General features: G+C 47.7%; 1 long non-coding RNA gene across 9 annotated transcripts in view; it reads right to left on the bottom strand.

The window, feature by feature from the left end:
- The window catches only part of LOC113912270, a 236,479-nt gene that overhangs the window by 132,200 nt on the left and 92,238 nt on the right, over positions 1 to 12,041 (bottom strand). For 3 of the 9 annotated variants that reach the window (XR_003516766.2, XR_003516768.2, XR_003516773.2), the window contains exons 5-6: positions 5,493 to 5,567; positions 3,057 to 4,169 (exon numbers count right to left, since the gene is read on the bottom strand). The exons of 4 other annotated variants lie outside the window; for them this stretch is intronic. This is a non-coding gene — a long non-coding RNA (uncharacterized LOC113912270). Of the gene's footprint in view, positions 1 to 3,056; positions 4,195 to 5,492; positions 5,568 to 6,006; positions 6,209 to 12,041 lie in introns of those variants that run through there. 2 more of the 9 variants (XR_003516767.2, XR_003516769.2) reach the window with 2 other exon arrangements.

Below are 12,041 nucleotides of genomic sequence, written 5' to 3'. Positions count from 1 at the left end.
TTCAAATGATCCACAACAGCACTGTTGGGGCGAGGCAGATATTGCCATGAGCCTTGGACATCCACTAGCTGGTTTTAATCCTTTCGGCAATGATAAGAGGGATTGTCTGCATGTCACAGTATGGTCCAAGATACCAAGGCACACAGGGGTTAAGTTCCCTGTCCAAGATCCCAGCTGCTAAGTGACAGACTGTAGAGGGAAAAAGATTGCACTAATAACCTAAATGATAAGAGGCTGCATTTGCAGCTGACCCAACTGGCCTGGGGCAAGTGACTTCACCTCCCTGAGCCTCAGTTTCCCTACTCTAGCCAGTGGAGATAAAGTGGGACCCACACCACAGAGTGGTAGAAAGTTTTTAGCACGATCACAGATGATTAGCCTGGTGCATGGTATGTATTAAAAGCGTAATTAGCTGTACACGTGTGTTAGTACTGATTCGGAGGTCCCAAGGACCTACCTTACCAGGGCTCCCTGCCTACATGGGTCAGAAGTTATGACGTGTCCACTCACGACAACAGAGGTCAGAGGTCCCAAGGAGCAGGGCTGAGATGTATCCCATCCCTACCTCCTCTTCTAGCTTCTTCTGCAGGCACAGCTAACAAGACCTGGAGGGGACCTCCCACTCACCCACATCCAAGCCTCTGGGGAAACATCTGGACCACAGGGGCTGATCAATGATGAAGTATTTACTCAGCTCCACACCCACAGTCCAGCTAGAGAGACACCCTTGGGTTCAAGGCTAAAGGCTTCCAGGAAATGGGGCTGGGGCTCAAGGTCATCAGTCACTCAGTAATTGCCCACCTTGTCTCTGGGGACAGTCTTGAGCTCTCTCATGGGAAATTCTCCTTTCTCATTCCCAGGGAGAGTGTCTACTTCCTTTTGCTCTTTCAAGGAGCAGCCCACATTGTTATTATTATGACGGCTCTGATTTTTGCCACCACTGATGGAGTGCTCACTATGCTCAGGCCCCTGAGCTAAGGACTCGCTGAGCCCTGACTGTAACTCTCAGTGTTAGAATTTTTATCCTTATTTTACAGCCCGCTCAGAATGGGAATTCACTTTCTTGGGGTCACACAGCTGGAAAGTAGAAGACCTGGGGTTTGAACCCAGGCAGTGTGGCTCCAGAGTCTTGTGCCTTACGAGGGTTTCTGTTGGCCAGGTCTAGAGGCCAAACCAAAGCAACCTCCCCTCCTCCGCTCTTCCTTGCAGGGACCAAGGGGTGGCATCGGGTGGTCAGAAAATAGGACCTATTGATGTGAGGAGGCAGACAGGATCACACAGATCACAAATGTGGGGAAGTTGCAGATCTCCAAGGATCTCACAAAGAAACTGGGTAGAAAACATTTCAATCAGAGGGAACCGCATGTGCAAAGGCCCTGAGGTAGGAACATCCTCATCTTGTTCTATTTTGTTTCTAGGTCTCCTCTGCTGAAACGCTTATCTGCCATCTGGTTCTCCACTCACCCAACCTTTGGAATACAGTTAAGCATCACCTCTTCCGGGAAGCCTTCCCTGAACCAAGCTAAGCTAGGTCCCCTGTCCTTGCTCTTATTGCCCCCATTCTTCTTCACAAAATATTGCACACTTATATTTAACTAACAGCCTGGAATACTCATTTACTGTTGGTCTCCTACATGAGATTATAAACTCTAACTAGGCAGGGGGTAATGTTGGCCTTGTATTCTCTGTATAATGCGGCACATAGCAGGTTCTCCAGTAAATGTTCATTGACTGGCGAGTCTGATGAGACCACATTTAGACTTGATTCAATTCTGGACACACTTTCTTATTAAGGGAAAGAAGTACATGTCACTTCTTGGGGAGGGAAGGCATCACCCCTGGAGAAAGGCGCAAGGAGACATACCCAACTATGCCTACAGAATTTTTATGATAGAAAAAATTGGAATCAACTTAGATGCCCACCAACAGGGGACTGGATACAGGTAACTCCATACATGCCTGTGTTTTAAGACTACAATCAAAGTAGATGAACCAGAGCTTCTATATGTCAACAGGGGGATTTCTCAAAAACATGACATGGAGAGAAAGTTCTGGTCATGAAGTGATTTGTATCCCAGTTAAGAAATTAAAAACACCCAAGAGGCCCTCTATATTTTTAAGAATTCATATCAAGTATGTAAAAATAGTATTAAAATGAGATTATGTATTCTCAATTCATGACAGTCTGGGTGGGTGGGTAGAGCTAGGAAAGACTGGTCAGCAAGAGGAATTTTAGTTCACTGTGATGCTCCCCTTGTACGTGAGGACTATGAATTCATGTGTCATTGGGTAATTTTAAGATATACAAATATAAAAGAGGGGCAGTTAGAAAATATGCTGACATGTCCATAATGGTTAATTCTAGATCACAGGGACATGGGTGGGTCTTTTCTTATTTGTATTTTTTTTTAATTCTTTAATCTCAGAAAGCATGAGAAGGTTGAGGGAGGAAGAGAAATGTACAGGGGAGAAGACACGGCACGTAAGGGGTTTGAAAATGGGCTGAGACGCAATCGCTGTGGAACTAGAACTTTTTGACCCAGGAAAAATACAAACCCACCTTCACATATATTCAGGGGGGAAAAATAGGGCAAATTTTAGCCCACCTTCCTCTCTCCCTTCCTTCCCAGATACAACCACAGTTGTAAGTTTAATTACCTTTGTAGACTTTTTCAAAGACCTTTGCACATATATATTTACCATAGAAAATGTAAAGTTTATTTTCATATTGATTGTTTTAAATGTGCACCATACTATACTGCATGAAATCTTTGGGAGCAAGAACTTTTCATTCACCATTGCGTTTCTCAGATTTACCCATAGGGATATGTCTGGACTCAGCAGATTCTTTTTCATGACTATATAATGTTCCACTGAAGGAATATACAGTTGACCCTGAAAAACACGGGTACGCAGGTCGCAGGTCCACTTACATGGAGTTTTTTCTTTTTTCAATAAACACGGTACAGTTCCTTATGATTTGCTTACCACCGTCTCTTCTGTACTTGCTTTATTATGAGAATATGATATATAATAAATAAGACATACACAGTATATATTAATCACCTCTTTATGTAATCAGTAAGGCTTCCAGTCAACAATAGGCTATTAGTAGTTAAGGTTTCGGGGAGTCAAAAGTTATATGCAGATTTTCAACTTTGCCGGGGATCAGTGCCCCTAACCCCTCCAGCTGTATTACAACTTACACATTCACTCCCCTTTTGCAGGCAAATAGGTTGGTTCAAATTTTTTGCTATGATGGTGGAGCTATGAATGGTCCTGTACTTTTTCATGCAACCCTGGGTAGTAGGAAGAGCACAGTTTCTATTCTAAGAGATTGTGTCAATTTGTCCGAAAGAGTACTAGGTAACCATGAGCTGTTTGGGAATAGCCTAGGCCACTTTGCAGGATCTCTGTGAGTGTGCAAGCATTGGCTGGACAGCCTCTTGGCAGCACTATAGTGGAGGGGGATGCTGGCCCTAAATAGTCATTAGGGTTCTTTCCAAGTGTGCAATCCTACAATCTCTCAAATCCCCGCAGTGGGACGTCCACTTGATGCAACTCATGCCAAGAGCCCCAGCTGCAGTGAGGAGGGAAAGTTATCTTTTCTACAGGTTTGGAGGAGCTGACATGGACATTTTTGCAAGATCACATGTTTCTTGTTCCTATTGTTGTGCTATATTTTATTCGAGCGGAAGACATCTTAACTAAATCCCTGGTGTTTGGTCAGGGTTTGGAATGAGTAAGCTTGGGTCCAAAGCCCGGGTCAGTACCAAATAGCTGTATGATATTGGGCATGTTCTTGAATTTCTCTCTGCCTCAATCTCCTCATCTGTAAAATGGGCACATTCAAACCCCGACCAAAGCAGCATAGTTTTTTGATGGTTCTACAGGTTGATGGATGTAACACACTCCAATGGGGGCGGGGGGCAGGCAGGGTCACCCGGCTGACTGTCCCAGAGATGCGGAGGTTGAGAGCAGTCTTTGCCCTTAGGCAGGAAGGAAGTTCAAGGTTTGGACAATCCATCACACCCATTGCTGTGGCCAGCACAACTTTTTGTTCAGCGTTTTATCTTTTTCAAAGCATATCCATTATTTCATCTGTTCATCAAAGGCCCCTGCGAGGAAGTCAAGCCGAGGATGGGCCCAAGGAGAGATGACTCAGGAATCTGAAAGTCAAGGCCAGAAGACTCTCTGTCAAGCAGCCCACTGGGCTGAGTTTCTGCACCGATCTTGGCCTGGGAGGAGGGTTAGGCTTTCCAGGCCAGGCCTGAAATACCCACAGAGAGGTTTCCTTTCCCCTGACAGTGGACTGTGTTCCTCAGCCCAGCCAGATGGGCTGCAGATGTGAGCTCTGGGTTGCAAGGGAGGCCCGGGGAACAGGCAGGGCTCAGCCCCTTGCAGGGCATGTCAGGCCCCGAGCCCGGTCCCATGAGGCCATAGGAGCGTCATGCAGGGGTCCCGTGAGCTAAAGTTCCCAGGCTGGGAAACAGGAAGGTGGTGCTGAAGATATTGTCCTGCTTCTGGGATGCTGGTAGCTGCCCATCTGAGAACATCTCGGGGGGCACTTTCTCATCTTGTAGCCTCCAGGTCAGCGTGGACATAAGCCACAGCCTCGTGTCAGCCCTGCAGCCCAGCCAGCCCTGGAACATCCACTAGGTCACTGACCAGCTTCTTCCTCCAATGGATTAGGCCCCTCTTGCCCTGCCCTCTTTAGCCTGTTCCCAAAATTCTGGGTCACTTCCCTCAAGTCATCTTCAGGAGTAGCCAGTGTTGACTTTTATCCCTAAGAGACCAGTTGCCACCATCAGCCCACTCCGTGTGGGACTGTTTGGAGTTCTGCTTTGGAAAGGATAGCTCCCTGACCCCCAGAGAGATCTCAGGGACTTTACTTCCAGACAGGGTTGAGGCTCAGCCAGGCCTGCATTCCGCGATCCCTGCTGTGTGACTTTGGAAAAGTCACATCGCCTCTCTGACCTTAGCTTTCTTATTGGTAGAAAGTAGGGAATATATCCCTACCTTTCAGGGCTGTTGGGAAGGTTGAAGAAAACACACGTGAAAGTGCCTAGCGCAGTGCTTGGTACGTAGTCTGCGCTTCCCAAGGGGCCCTTGTTGTTCTGTTAGTATTATAGCTGCTATTCTCAGGGTAGGTGCTAAGGAGCTGGCTGCCTTCTTTCCTCGGTCCCTCTGTTGGCTCCACAGTCAGATAGACCTGCGTTATAATCCCAGCATCCCCTTATAGCTAAGTGGCCTCGAACAAGTTACTTAGCGGCTCTGAGCCTGCCTCAGTTTCCCCATCTCTAAAGAGAGGTTCAGCAAGTGTATGTGACTTCCCCAGAGCCACCTACCAAGTAAGGAATTTCCACCCAAACCTGTGTAAGTCCAAGAGCCCTCATGGCTAAGGCGTGGTGCTGCTCTATTTTAATGGTATTTCTATTTTCCTTAAGCAAAGCCACTCTGTTTCTTAAACCTGGCCTGGAAGGATGACTTACCTGAAAATGATCTCCTTCTTCAAAGTCTAAAGTCCTGTCTGAAAGGCCAGCCCACCAGGCCAGCAGCGTCCTCCACTGGAAAAACAAAAACAATAAAACTAACAGAAACCGTGTGAGAGAGGTCTTTGGACTGTTCGGGGAATGTTCACGAAGGGAGGGTTTGCGGAGGGCAATGGAGGTTTGCCCAACTCGAGGAAGGGCCTTGATAGAATGTGCACATCAGAGAGAGGCATGGCTTCAAAGGCTGTCCTGCCCTCCCAGCCTGCAGTCAGACTAACTGGTTCACTTGGGGACAAAGCCAGAGAACACGATGTGAGGAGCTGGGGGTTGGGAGGCAGGTAACTCAAGGTGGCCAGTGTGCATCGCTAGAGCCTTCCCCCAGCCCAGCACTCCCCAGTTCAGTCAGGGGTCCTCATTCCGGGGCCCCAGACCCCCAAGGGCTCTGTGGATAGAATTCAGGGCATCTGTGACCTTGGTCGGGAAGAAAATATATCACATCTTCGTTGTCACTAACCTCGAGCTGAAATGTAGCATTTCATTCCATTATGAATACAGACAACAGACACGGGGCAGGATGGACCATCCCCCACAACCTCGGCACCAGTAGAAATCACAGATCTTGGCTTGCAACCCTGCTGGTGTCACAGAGACTTTTGCATCGATTAATCTCGCGACACCTCCGCCATCGTGGTTGTTACGACTTGTTGTTTCCAGTACTGTTGTAGACGTCCAAATATCTCTGTGTCAGTTTCTGATTTGATGGCTGCATTAGAACCTCATTGGTTTCCTGTATTTTATTTTATGGATTTTGAGGCACTAGTCTGAGCACTTTGTTTTGAAGAAACAAATCAAGAAGAGAATTGCCAGGTGAAACAGATCTAGATCCCAAGGTAGGTAAGCAAACTAGCTGCTGCCTGTTTTTGTAAATAAAGTTTTATTGGAACACAGGCTTCAGCGTACTGCTGAAAAGTCTCTGGCACACACACACACACACACACACACACACACAGATACACACACACGCATAAGATTAAGAACCCCTTTGGTGGCCTCAGTTTTCTTGTCAATGAAATGGACTTTAAGAATGCCTTCCTTCTGGCAGATTTCGAAGATCACTTATTTCAATGCATGTGAAAGCACCATACAGGAAATACTCAGTCAACACTAGCCTCCCTCTTCCTTCTCAATGGGCTGTGCTCTTCCAGTCTGGGGCCAAGAACTGGTGTGTTAGCCACCTGCTTTCTGTGGTCTTCCAGGCAGGACCTCTGGCCACGCACTGGCTCACACTGGTCTCCAGGCATAAAACACCCCTCCTGCTCTGCCATGACACATGTCCAGGGAGATGAAGGTTGACAAGGCCACAAATATTTGAACTATCCTCGGGATAACACAGGGCATTGACCCCAAAGTATGTGCTACATCGGCTGAAAGTTTATCCTAGAATAACAAACGTGACAGCTAGCAAAGTGAGCAGGGGAAAGGGTCCGATAAGATAAAAGGCACCCAGGGAGTCCAAAGGCACAGCCCCCTGCAGGGAGGGAGAAATTCAGGTCTGAGCGTGGCATCAGGGGAGCAAGGCCATGGAGTCAAAGAGTCCATTTTCTAGAAAGTTCCCAGCAACTGGGGCATGGTGCACATTGTATGTATACACCCAAATTTGTTTCTGTGTGACCCTGGGTACTTGTGACAGCAGGGGGCTAACTTTACCATGTGGTTGAGAAAATTCAGAGAGAACACTGTAAAGCACTTAATGTGTGTTTGTGTGCTTGGAACAGAGTAAGCCTTCCACAAATCTGCTATCATTGTTCTTAACTACTAACGTCATTATACTGACACTAGCTGTTAATCTCCCAGACTCAGTGGTCAAACCACCTGCTTTGCCAGTTAAAATTATGTGCCCTTGGGCTGCTTTATCTCTTTGTACCTCTGTTTTTTTTGTTTTGTTTTGTTTTTTTATGTTTTTTTGACACACCCTGGGGGTAGCATCAGCACCTTGTAGGGTGGTTGTGGGAATTAAGATTGTATGTGAAAAAGGCTTAGGCCAGAGCCTGACCCAGAGCAAACACAGAATAAATGTTAGCAATAACCATTACTATCCTCAACATCATCATCATCCTCACCCTCATTATCATCATATCTCATTACCAAATGGACATGGAGGAAGGGCACCCTTGGGAAAAAACAAGTCAAGGGGAGAATTTCTGGGTGAGACGGATATCTAGACCCCAGGTAGGCAAACTCTCTGCTGCTTGTGTTTGTAAATAAAGTTTTATTGGAACACAGCCATGCCCATTCATTTATTCATGGTCCCCCACTGCTTTCACATACAACAGCAGAGCTGAGTACTCTCTGGCCCTTTAGGAAAAAATGTGTCATCCCCTGGTGTGGAGAAATGGTATCTTGACAAGATGCTCTAAGAAGTTGCTAATGAGCTACTTGACCTAAGTTAATTATTATTTTTCTGTGTTGGTTAATTTATCCTGCTGGAATGAAAGGTATCCTTTCTTCTGTCCATCCATCAATCTATCCATCTTTCCACTCATTTATTCATTCAGTAAATATTCAGACACTGTACTAAGTGTTAGCAATGGAGAAATTATTTCAGTCTGATAAGAGAGGTTGACAAGTGAATGGACAATTATGATTCAGGAGGGCAATCAGGGCTAGGCCACACCATGCTTTCTGTGAATTAGGAAAAGATGCCCTGTCTGAGAAGTCAAGGTTTGGCAAATTGATAGCTCTCAGCCCCCATTTGCCACTTTGGCTGGACTGTTTGTGCAGTGCCCAACCTGCACAACCTTGTGTGGTGGCCCTGAGAGGAATCACTACAGTGTGCAAGTGGGATCTAAGGAGAACCAGGGAGGAAACCATTGTAAACATGTCAAGTGAAGCTTCATAGAGGAGGAAATAGGAGTTGTCTTGAAAGGCGAGCAAGGGGAGAGGACGACAAAAGGAGACAGGGCACGGGGAAGGCCTTCCTAGATGGAGAGGGGCATGTAAGTGGAGAGGGGTATCTGGGAGAGGGTGGGAGGGGGCTTCGTGGGGTCTTGCACTGCAAAGAGGACCTGTAACCACATCAACCAGAATAATTTCAGCTCCCCATTATCTTATCAGCGCCCCTCAATTTTATATTCTGACCACAATTCAAATCTGCTTCCTTGTCTCCATCCTCACCGCCACCTTCTAGATCAGGCTACCGAGGCCTCCACCCACGCAGGTGCCAAAGCCATTTCTGCGGTCCCTACACATCTCCTGCTTTGAAGTCAGGGATTGTTCTGAAGCCAGCTAATCATGATACCTCCTTGCTCTAACACCTTCCGTGGCTCCTCTGTGCTCACGGATCGGGTCCAGACTCCTTAACGTGCTATCCAAGGGTGTTTCTGGCCCAATCTCTGCTTCCCTTGCCCACCCAAATGCTTCCCCAGAGATTCCTTTTCTCTAAACCCTCACACATTGGAACATCTGTTTTTCTTCTTTCACACCAATAAGCCAGTAAATATATATATATTTATGGTATATGTATATATGTATTTATAACATAGATACTTCTCTATATAAAAACACTATCATTATCTATCTATCTATCTATCTATCCATCTATCATCTATCTATCCACCCAATTATCCATCCACCCAGCCATCCAACCACCTACCCATCCATCCACCCACCCATTCATCAACCCATCCATCCATCCATCCACCCATCCATCCATCCATCCACCCACCCATCCATCCACCCTCCCATCCATCCACCCATCCATCCAGCCACCCACCCATCCATCTACCCATCCACCCATCCACCCACCCATCCATCCACCCACCCATCCATCCACCCATCCATCCATCCATCCACCCATCCATCCATCCATCCACCCATCCATCCATCCATCCACCCATCCATCCATCCATCCACCCATCCATCCATCCATCCATCCACCCACCCATCCAACCATCCAACCACCCATCCATCCATCCATTCATCCACCCATCCATTCATCCACCCATCCATCCACCCACCCATCCACCCATCCACCCATCCACCCATCCATCCACCCACCCATCCATCCACCCATCCATCCATCCACCCATCCACCCACCCATCCAACCATCCAACCACCCATCCACCCACCCATCCATCCACCCATCCACCCATCCACCCACCCATCCACCCATCCATCCACCCACCCATCCACCCATCCATCCACCCATCCATCCACCCACCCATCCATCCACCCACCCATCCACCCATCCACCCACCTATCCAACCATCCACCCACCCATCCATCCACCCATCCACCCATCCACCCATCCATCCACCCATCCATCCACCCACCCATCCACCCATCCACCCATCCACCCATCCACCCACCCATCCATCCACCCATCCATCCATCCACCCATCCATCCACCCATCCACCCACCCATCCAACCATCCAACCACCCATCCACCCATCCATCCATCCACCCATCCAGCCATCCACCCATCCATCCATCCACCCATCCATCCACCCACCCATCCACCCATCCATCTGCCCCCCCACCCATCCATCCATCCACCCACCCATCCATCCACCCATCCACCCACCCATCCATCCACTCATCCACCCATCCACCCACCCATCCATACACTTACATATATAGGTGTATATGGTGTTTGCATATAGAAAGAAGTGTAGATAGAGGTACAGTTAGAGACACGGACATGGACACAGACGTGGGCACAGTCTTCAAGTTACCTCACCTCAGAGAAACTCACTTAGAAACCTCCTAACTGGTCTCCCAGCTTTTGCCTTTGCCTCCTGCTATCTATTCTCCAAGAAGTAGCCAAAGGGATCAGATCACGTCACTGCCCTGGTCAAAACCCTCCCCCAACTTTCTGTCTCCCTCGGAATGGAAGCTCCAAGCTGTTCCATGGTCCGCATGGCCCTATAAAGCCCAGCCTATATTATTTCTCTAAGTTCATTTCTCACTGGCCTTCTCTCTCACTTCAGTCCATCCCATTTCTAATAGTCTCCATGCAGCTCCTCAGACATTCCATATGCACTCCCGCCTCAGAACCCTTGCAACGGCTGTCCCCTCTGTCTGGAATACCCTTCCCACGGATATTTGAGTTACTGTCTCTCTTGCTCTGTTACCTCTTTTGGGACTATTTTCAAATGTCACTTTCTTAGAGCCATCTTCTCTTCTCTCTTATTTAAAATGACAAACCACTTCCCAGCTCCTTAAGTCTTTCTTTTAGGTTCCTTTATTGCACATTTTAACCCACAACACAATTTAATCATTATTCTTTTAAAATCTGTTTTCATTATCAAGAAAGTTCCGTGAGAGCAAGGACTTGTGCCTGCCTTGTTTATTGTAATATCTCCAGCAACTCCAGTAATCCACAGCACATAATAGATGCTCAAGTAATATTTGGGAAATGAATGACTCACTTCCTTTATTGTAATAATTATACCTTTATTAATGCATCCACAATCACTTTGATGTATTTTTTAACCAAGTCTTATTATTAGTGTACACTGATGTTTTGGTTCTCTCAGACCTAATGGTTTTTGTTTCTCTGTGTGTGTTACGTATCACTGCAGTGACTCAGAGAAAACTTCTATGTCCCCAAAAGCCAGCAGTGTAGATAGGGTTAACCCTGGGCCTTACCACCCACTGGGTGTCTCAGAGAGCCTCCTCTTGTCCTGACTTGTTGACTTTCTGTCTTCCTCGGGATTTTCTGTAGTTTGTTTAACTTGGATTGTGCTTTCTCTGTTTTCTCCCTGTTGTTTGCTGCCCTGGGCCTCTGGTTTGAAGTCGGCCGACCCATGGCCTCGACACTGTCACCTCACCTCCAGCCACCGGCTATGTTCCACACGCCACCAACACTTTGGCCAGGGGGAGGGGACAGATGGCTCAATCATCTCACTGCAGGCCAGCACCCAGCCTGGATCAGCCTGATGGACGACGGTATTGACAGTCTGGCTGACCCTTGTTCGACAGGCTGACATTTCCCCATATTTCACAGGCCGACGTTGGATGTGCATCAAAGAGACTGCCGGGTCACCAAACAGCTAATTAAGGCAATAAGGAGACAGAAGGCCAAATTGCTCCTTTCCCCCTTGGGAGACTGACACCCCTTGTAGGGAGCCCATGTGCTTCCTTTTTCTCTGGAAGTACAGTATAAGGGGATAGTGGAAAGGGTCCCAGCAAACCCTGGGATGAGAGAGGGGACACGGCTAAAATCCAGACACTGGGTGACTCCCCTCACCCCTCTTGATCCAGCCCTGCCTCCATGAGGATTCCATTTGTAGGAGTCCAATCTGACCTGTGTAAGTTAGAGTCCCCAAAGCTCAGTCCTCCGGGGAGGAGGGTTGAGCTAGAGCCACTTGGACTCAGATGGCACTGATCATTCCCAGGTCTATGTGACTGGGGTCATAGCAAGCGAGACTGAAGGTGTCCAGGGGCCCAGCTCAACCTTGGTCATGTTGGCAGGAGAAAAAGCACTGAATTTGGAGCAGGACACTCCTGGGCGTGAGTCCCAGCTCCCCCACATGTTGCTAGCTGT

This window comes from Zalophus californianus, chromosome 14, assembly GCF_009762305.2.
Source record: "Zalophus californianus isolate mZalCal1 chromosome 14, mZalCal1.pri.v2, whole genome shotgun sequence".
Lineage (NCBI taxonomy): Eukaryota > Metazoa > Chordata > Mammalia > Carnivora > Otariidae > Zalophus > Zalophus californianus.
Note: the sequence above shows the minus strand (reverse complement) of the source record. Positions and strands in the feature narration are given on the sequence as shown.